Raw genomic sequence first — 8,440 nt, forward strand, 5'->3', positions numbered from 1 at the left:
GAATCCACCATCCAAACCAAAAGGTAGAATAGTCCAAGGTTTCTGTTGTAAGAAAAGTTGGAAAAGTACAAAACAAAATACAGCAGAGAAATACTCCTATGTGTGAAGACAGCAAGAGCTCCTGAGGCATCTGAGACGGGAGGCGCCATCTTGAAACAGGGAAATTTTACTGAGATGAACCGAACAACACACTTCACTTTGCTCCTTAGAGCCCTTTATAATCTGGCATGATTTTTTTTCTTACATCTGAAGAATGTACTTTAGTATTATTTTAGTATGGGATTGCTGGTGATGGATTTTCTCTCTTCATTTTGTTGACTAGAAACATTGCTATCTGTCTTCACCTGTGAATAATGTTTTCACTTGGAATAGAAGAAAACCAATGAGATGCAGAGAAACTACACAACTTTTGGCAATTTTATAAAGACAAGGAGAGAAGCATGGAATTTGAGCCTGGCTACCTCCGCAGACAAAACCTGTGTAACCAAGACCCTCAAGAGAAGTGATGTGCAGAGAAGGTTGAACATGACACTCTGCCTGGCTTTCTCCTCACATTATTTTCCAATTCCTACTCCACACTGAGACAGATGCTAAAAATCCTAGTGGAAATCAGCTAAGATGCCTAATGGAGCTCCTGATAGTCTCACAATGCTGAATATTTAGGTTTTTTTCTGAAAATCAAATGGAATTCAGGACCTGGCAAGTTGGAAAGGGTCAGCCCTGAACGAGATCAAGCATTAAATGTATGAGAAGCAGCCTCCAGTTAGCACAGCTGATTGTGGACGGAGGTCACCTTCCCCGCTGCAGGAGCTGAGACATGACTGGGTGAGTGTTCCTTGGAGGAAGATAGCATCCAAAGCTTCTATCACGTTTTATAACCTAGTGTCCCAGTGGAATGCTAATAGGAAATCTAAAAAAAGGCCTAGGAAAAACAATTGATAACAGAATCAGTTTTAAGATGGCCCAGATACTGAAGTTTTCAGATATGAACTGTAATATAAATGTGATTAATAGGTAAAGGAAAAGGAAAGACAAGATGGAGAACTGCATCAGGTTACTGGGCTGTATATTCAAATGGTGATTTTAGAACAGAATAGATGAATACTGTGAAATTAAGAAATTACAGATAGGTTTAGGAGCATACGGGAAAAACTGAAGGTGACTGGTGAATTGAAGTGTGTCAGTAGAAAGTATCCAGACTGAAAGACAGACCAAAAAAAAAAAAAAACCAAACCAAACCAAACCTAACCAAACCAAACCAAACCAAACAAAAACCCCACACACAAAAAGAAAGAAACAAAGATAAAGAAAAGAAAGAGATAGAATAGGGAAGAGAAGAGAAAGAAGAAATGAAAAAGGACGGGATGACAGAAATGCAAGAAACATACAAGACATTGTAAAAATATATAATTTAGCAAAAGAATTATCAGAAGAGAAAGATGAGATAGAATTGATGTTCAAAAAGATAACGGCTAAGATGTTTTTCCACAGTGATAAAAGACACTAAGCCACATATTCAAGAAGCATAACGAATGCCACTTAGGGTAAAAACAAATAAAATCAAACCTATGTAGATTGTAGTAAAACTGCTAAAAATAAAAGACAAAAGGAATATGTTAAAAGCAGCAGTGGAGGAAAGAGATGCGTTATTTTTGAATGAGCAAAAGCATAGTAGCTGGTTTACTAATTATCAAAAAGGAGAAAATTGCATTGTTGAAAAGCTGATAGCAGCACCTGAGTGGCTCAGTCAGTTAATTGTCCGACTTCAGCTCAGGTCACGATCTTGTGATTCCTGGGTTCCAGCCCTGCATCGGGCTCTGTGCTGACAGCTAGCTCAGAGCCTGGAGCCTGTCTTCAGATTCTGTGTCTCCTTCTCTCTCTCTCTCTCTGCCTTTCCCTGCTCTCACTCTGTCTCTCTCGCAAAAATAAACAAACATTAAAAAATATTAAAAAAAGAATCAAAGGGTGCCTGAGTGGCTCAGTTAGTTGAGCATTTGACCTCAGCTCAGGTCATAATCCTCTGGTTCACAAGTCCCAGCCCACATCAGGCTCTGTGCTGACAGCTCAGAGCCTGGAGTCCTCTTAGGATTCTGTGACTCCCTCTCTCTCTGACCCTCCCCCACTCATGCTCTGTTTCTCTCTGTCTCAATAATAAATAAAACATAAAAAAAAAGAAAAGCTGATATAAAATAACTACCTAGACTTCTATTTCAAGTGAAAATATTATTCAGAGGTGAAGATAGATAGCAATGTTTCTAGTCAATGAAATGAAGAGACAAAATTCATTACCAACAATCCCATACTAAATACTAAAGTGAATTCCTCAGATATAAGAAAAATTATGCCAGATTAACTCATGAAAAGGTAGAAAGGAAGAGAAAATAATGATAACTATGGTAAATTTAATGATTACTAAGGGTAATGGTAAATCTAAATGAATATTGGCTATAGAAAACAGTAATCAATGACTATGGAGCTCAAAATAAATGAAGAAACAAAATGCATGAAAGTAGTAACACCAAAGGTAAGAGGAAGTAAAAAGGGGTTTGTGTTCAAAAGTTATAAAACTAGGAAGTGATAACAGTACTTATTTATATGAGAAGCTAGTAAGACAAGAGTGCATGTTATACATTGCTAGGATTACCATTAAACACATAGTAAAATATACAACCTAATAATTGAGAAAATAAGAAAATTAAAGTACTTTGGTAGAAAAAGGAAAGAAATAACAGAATATGTTGGAAAATGAACAGAAAAATGTAAATTATAAATCTAAATACACCAATTTATATCAAATATAAATAGACCAAAAATACTCTTTCGTTAATTTAAAGATAAAGAACAAGTATATTCTGTGTGGAAAAAAGACATCCATTTATTTTATTTTTTATTTTTATTTTTTGCTCCAGTCTAGCTAACATACAGTGTTGTATTAGTTTCAGGGGTACGATATAGTGATTCAACACTTTGTACATTAATCAGTGCTCATAGTGTTGCGTTATACTCTTAATCCCCATCGTCTGTTTCCCTAACCCCCCCCACCCCTTCTGGTTGGTTGCCATCAGCTTGTTCTCTATAGTTAAGAGTCTGTTTCTCAGTTTGTTTCTATTATTCTTTGTTCCTTTGTTTTGTTTCTTAAATTATACAAACGAATAAAATCATATGGTTTTGTCTTTCTCTCACTAACTTATTTCCCTTAGCATTACACTCTCTGAATCCATCCATACGGTTGTAAATGGCAAGATTTCATTCTGTGGCTAGCTGTATATGTATACACCACTTCTTTATCCATTTACCTACCAGTGAACACTTGGGTTGCTTCCATATCTCAGCTACTGTAAATAATGCTGCAATAAATATATGGGTACATATGTCTTTTCAAATTAGTGGGGTTTTTTTTTTTTTTTTTTACTTTTGGGGTAAATACTACAAGAGAAATTGCCAGACCATACTTTAGTTCTTTTTTAAATTATTTGAGGACCTTCCATACTGTTTTCCATAGTGGTTGCAACAATTTACTTTCCCGCCAATTGTGCAACAGGGTATTCTTTTCTCCACATCCTGGTCAACGTGTATTATTTCTTGTCTTTTTGTTAATAACCATCCTAACATATGTGAGGTGATTTTGTTTTGCATTCTCTTGATGATTAATGATGTAGAGCATCTTTTCATTTACCTATTGGCTGTCTCTATGTCTTCTTTTGAAAAATGTAAGTTCAGATCTTCTGTTTATTTTTTAATCAGAATGTTTACTTTGTTTTTCCTCTCATTGAGTTGTACAAGTTCTTTATACATTTTGGATATTAGCTCTTTATCAGATACCTGATTAGTAAATATTTTCTCCTATTCAGTAAGTTACCTTTTCCTTTTGTTCATGGTTTCCTTTGCTGTGCAGAGTGTTCTCAGTTTGAAACGCTGATTGTTTATTTTTGGTTTTGTTACTTTTGCTTTTGGTATCAGATTAAGAAAAATCTTTGCTGAGACCTATGTGACAGAGTTTACCACCTATGTTTTCTTGTGGGAGTTTTATGGTTTCAGATCTTAAATTAAAAGTTTTAATCCATTTTGAGTTAATTTTTGTGTGTGGTATAAAATAATGGTAAAGTTTCATTCTTTTGCCTGTGATTATTGTATTGTCTCATTTATTGAAAAGACTTTCTTTCCCTATTGTATACTCTTGGCCTCTTAGTCATAAATTACTTGACCATATATCATGAGTTTATTTCTGGGCTCTCTATTCTGTTCCACTGATCTATCTGTTTTTATGCCAGTACCCTGTTGTCTCAATTTCTATAACTTTTAAATGCATTTTGAAATTAGGGAGTATTATGCCTCTAGCTTTGTACCTCTTTCTCAAGATTTCTTTGGCTATTCTGAGTCTTTTATGATTTCATACAAATTTTAAGATAGCTCTATTTCTGTGAAAAATACCATTGAGATTTTGACAAGGGTTGCATTAAATACGTAGTAATGGCATATTAATAATATTAATTCTTACAAACAATGAGCATGGAATATCTTTCCATTTATTTGCACGTTCTTCATTTCTTTCTTTAATGTCTTACTGTCTTCAATATATAGATCTTTAATCTCCTTAGTTAAATTTATTCATAGACTTTTTTTCTCTTCAATGCAATTGCATAGGACTGTTTTATTAATTTTTCTTTCTGATAGTGTATTACCAATGTATAGATTGTATTACTAATGCAATAGATTTTTTTCATATTGATTTTGTATTCTTCAACTTTACTGAATTTATGTATTAATTATAACAGTTTTTTCAATATTCATTCACTTTTGAGGGAGAAAGCATACAAGTTGAAGAGGAAGAGAAGTGGGGGGACAGAGGGTCCAAGCGGGCTCTGCACTGACATCAGAGAGCCCAATGTAGGGCTCAAACTTATAAACTGTGAGATCATGACCTAAGTTGAAGTCTGGTGCTTCACCAACTGAGCTACCCGGCTGCACCAGTTCTAACAGTTTTTTGATGGAATCTTTAGTTTTCTGTATAGAATATCATGTCATCCACAAATAGTTTTATATCTTCTTTACCATTCTGGATGCCTATTACTTATTTCTTTTCTCTTATGCTCTGGCTAGGACTTCCAATACTAGGTTGAATAAAAGTGGTAAGAGTAGGCATCTTTGTTTTTTTCTGAACTTTGAGAAAAAGGTTTCAGCTTTTCACCGTTGAGTATGATGATGAATATGACATGGGCTTGTTAAATGTGGCCTTAACTATGTTTAGGTACGTTCTCTCTATACCCACTTTGTTGAGAGTTTTTATCATAAATGAATGTTAAATTTTGTCAAATGCTTTTTCTACATCTCTTGAGATACCTCTACATTTTTATCTTTCATTTCATTAATATGGTGTATCACAATGACTGATTTATGGAAATAAACTTATTTCCCTGAAGTAAATCCTACTTGATTGGTGTATGGTCCTTTTAACATGTTGTAGAATTTAGTTTGCTAATATTCTGTTGAGGATTTTTGCATCAGTGATAACAGCCTATCCTTTTATTTTTGTGGCATTCTCATCTGTTTTTAGTCATGGGGTAGTTCTGGGCCCATAAACTGAGTTTGGAAGGTTCCTTCTCTTCTATTTTTTGGAATAATTTGAGAAAGATTGGTATGTTAAATCTTCTTTGAATGTTTGTTATAATGCACAAGTAAAGCTGTCTTGTCCTGGACTTTTGTTTTTTGGGAGGTTTTGATTACTAATTCAACCTCTTTCCTAGCAATTGGTCTATTTAAATTTTCTATTTCATTGTGATTCAGTTTGGGAACATTGTATGCTTCTAGGAATTTATCCCTATCTGCTAGGTTGTCCAATTTGTGTGTGTATAATTGTCCAAGTTGTTGGCAGATAAGATTCCTTAGGATCTTTTCTACATGGTATCAGTTGTGACATCTCCTCTTTCATAAGAAGGTTTTTATTTTTTTAACATGAGTCCTTCAAAAAAGCAATTAGTATTCTATCTGTTCTACATGCTAAATTAAAAAGAGAATTAAGTTGGAGCATTGATAAGAAAGGGAAAAGTTTTTCCTTAATAAATATACCTATATTGTGTTCAAAACTATGAAATCTCAGATTGCTTTGAGTTCCTTTTTCATCCCATTAATTAACTGCCTCAACTTATTTTTCCTAGGAGAAGACTGAAGAGAAGAGGGTATAATCATACTAAGGTAAGAGCACATTTGTCTGGTAGTTTGTATTTTTTAACTCAAAGTAAAGATAAAAACTGGTATTTAGCTAACTTTGGCCTCCTTATCTTACAATTTGAAGTGCTAACCTTTAGGCTTTCTTCAATTACCACCTAGCATATATTTACAGTCATTGTAAACTATCATCAGAAACATTTCACTTCTAGCAGTGACACTGTGCTTTATTTTTTCAATATGATGTCTATTGTAAGAGAAATATAAGACTCACGTAATAGTGTTTCCTTTCCTTGAAATCAGATTTTTGTTATAAAGCTGACCTTTAAATGTCCCATTTTGTTAGGCAAACAACATTATTTGAAATTAGTCACAGGCTTCTTGTTTTGTGCAAGCAAAGCTTGATTACAAGCCTTTCTATAAAGCTTCTATTCAGTTTAATAATTCATACCTCTCTGCTTATCAGCTTTAGAATTCTAAAGGAGGAATTTGCCTATAAATCTTTCCTACTGCTGCATTTTATTTTAATGCACAGCAACAGAACACTAACATAATTGGTGCAATCTGTTATTTACAGATATGTGGTGAGACGCAGGTGGCAAACTCTTTTTTAGTGTTGTAAGGAAAAGTAAGACCTTCTTCACAACTTGAGTTATGTGAATAAAAATCATGACTGGTTAGGATGGCCGCCATTGTCACTAGGGGCATTCTCTAATCTCTGCAGTCAATCTTTTCCATATGGAATCTTTCTCAATTCCATTCTACACCAGAATGCTTAATGTTAAGAACATTTATTTTCTGAAAAGTGGACCCATAAAGGAATATTGTTGAGTACAATCTTTCACAAATGTCCAGAATAAACTGGCTTATGATTTTTGTTCTAATAAAAATCTTCTATAAATTCTTTCTGAAATCTAAAACACACACCCTGCTTTTTGTGCATCAACCATAACTTCTAAGTTTAAATCTGTCCAAAGTAAAGCTCTGACAGCTGCTTCATTGGCCATAAAAATCTTTGCTATGTATGTATAGAATGGAACATTTTAAATGAATATTCTAATAAACATTTTTCTTGAAAAACAGTTTCTAAAAAATGAATTCAGTTGAAGGCTTGATACTCAAGCCCTCACTCATTAACTACAATCCTAGGGGCCAGATAAAATTTAGAATTCATAACTCCTTAAAATTTCTAAGGTAATATGGTTATATATTGCACATTATATATAATTTTAGTGCCCTGGAAATGTGGGATAATTACACAAAGAGGCTTAATTTAGATTTATCAGGATTTGCATCAGTTTTCCAGTATTTGATATTTAGGTTTTTGATATTTGAAATTATAGACAAGGGATTACATTCTTTAATATAAATAATTTGCTGATACTCTAGCAAAGTCAAAAATTTTTTGTAATGTTGTTGTTATGTTGTTGTATGATGTTGTCGTGATATATGATGTTGACCTACATCAAGTGTCGAGAACAATGAATGGAAGATATAAACACTCAAATGATACATGTTTATTAAGTTAGTTGAATAACCATATGGGCAAATTTTCGATTAACTTTCATTTGCTTAATTCAATTATCATTTGAGTAAAAAGTATTATCCAGGGATCTGAGGAACTAAGTTTATATAATAGGTTATATGATAATAAAAATAATAATATAATAATAAAATAATAAAATCCAGCATTTATTGAAATTTAAATTGTACCAATACTTTTGTCTTGAAATTCTCAAAACTAGTTTAGGATATGCTTATGATTATTTTTCTTATTTTGCATATGTGAAAAATGAACTTTAGGAGGGATATAATACTTGCCAAAGATAGTACAACTGGCAATATCAGAACTAGATCTTGAAAACATATAATTTGACCTGTAGCCCATAAAATTATGATCTATATATTGTGAACATATAAAATTCCATATGCAATAAAGAAAAAAAAACTACTAAGTAAAAAAATGTCTTAACCTGGTGGAGATATAATGCCTGGAACAATGAAGAACTGCTTCACAGAGGTGGCTGACAAAGGTAATTCTTGGACACATGTGAGAAGTTAGAGAAGTCCTGATACTAAAAGAAATGGCCAGATAGACACAAAGTATACAGTGAGCTATTTCTTTCTTTTTCTTTTTTTTCTGTCCTTGATGGAATGTATTAAATAAACAAACACCCCCAACAAGCAAAACAAGTACTACAATGTAAAAATATTAAAAAAAGAAAACCCTCTCACATGCATAAATGAAAGATTGCACACAAAGAACTCACATCTT

The 8,440-nt window shown here is 33.3% G+C and overlaps 1 long non-coding RNA gene across 1 annotated transcript in view; it reads left to right on the forward strand.

Moving 5' to 3' along the window:
• Positions 1–757: 757 nt before the first annotated feature.
• LOC115306971 overlaps positions 758–8,440 on the forward strand; it is a 30,568-nt gene continuing 22,885 nt past the window's right edge. Inside the window, exons 1-2 of the long non-coding RNA XR_003915515.1 lie at positions 758–825; positions 6,162–6,192. This is a non-coding gene — a long non-coding RNA (uncharacterized LOC115306971). The remainder of the gene's footprint in view (positions 826–6,161; positions 6,193–8,440) is intronic.

The sequence above is a fragment of the Suricata suricatta genome, chromosome 11 (genome assembly GCF_006229205.1).
Source record: "Suricata suricatta isolate VVHF042 chromosome 11, meerkat_22Aug2017_6uvM2_HiC, whole genome shotgun sequence".
Taxonomy (NCBI): Eukaryota; Metazoa; Chordata; class Mammalia; order Carnivora; family Herpestidae; genus Suricata; species Suricata suricatta.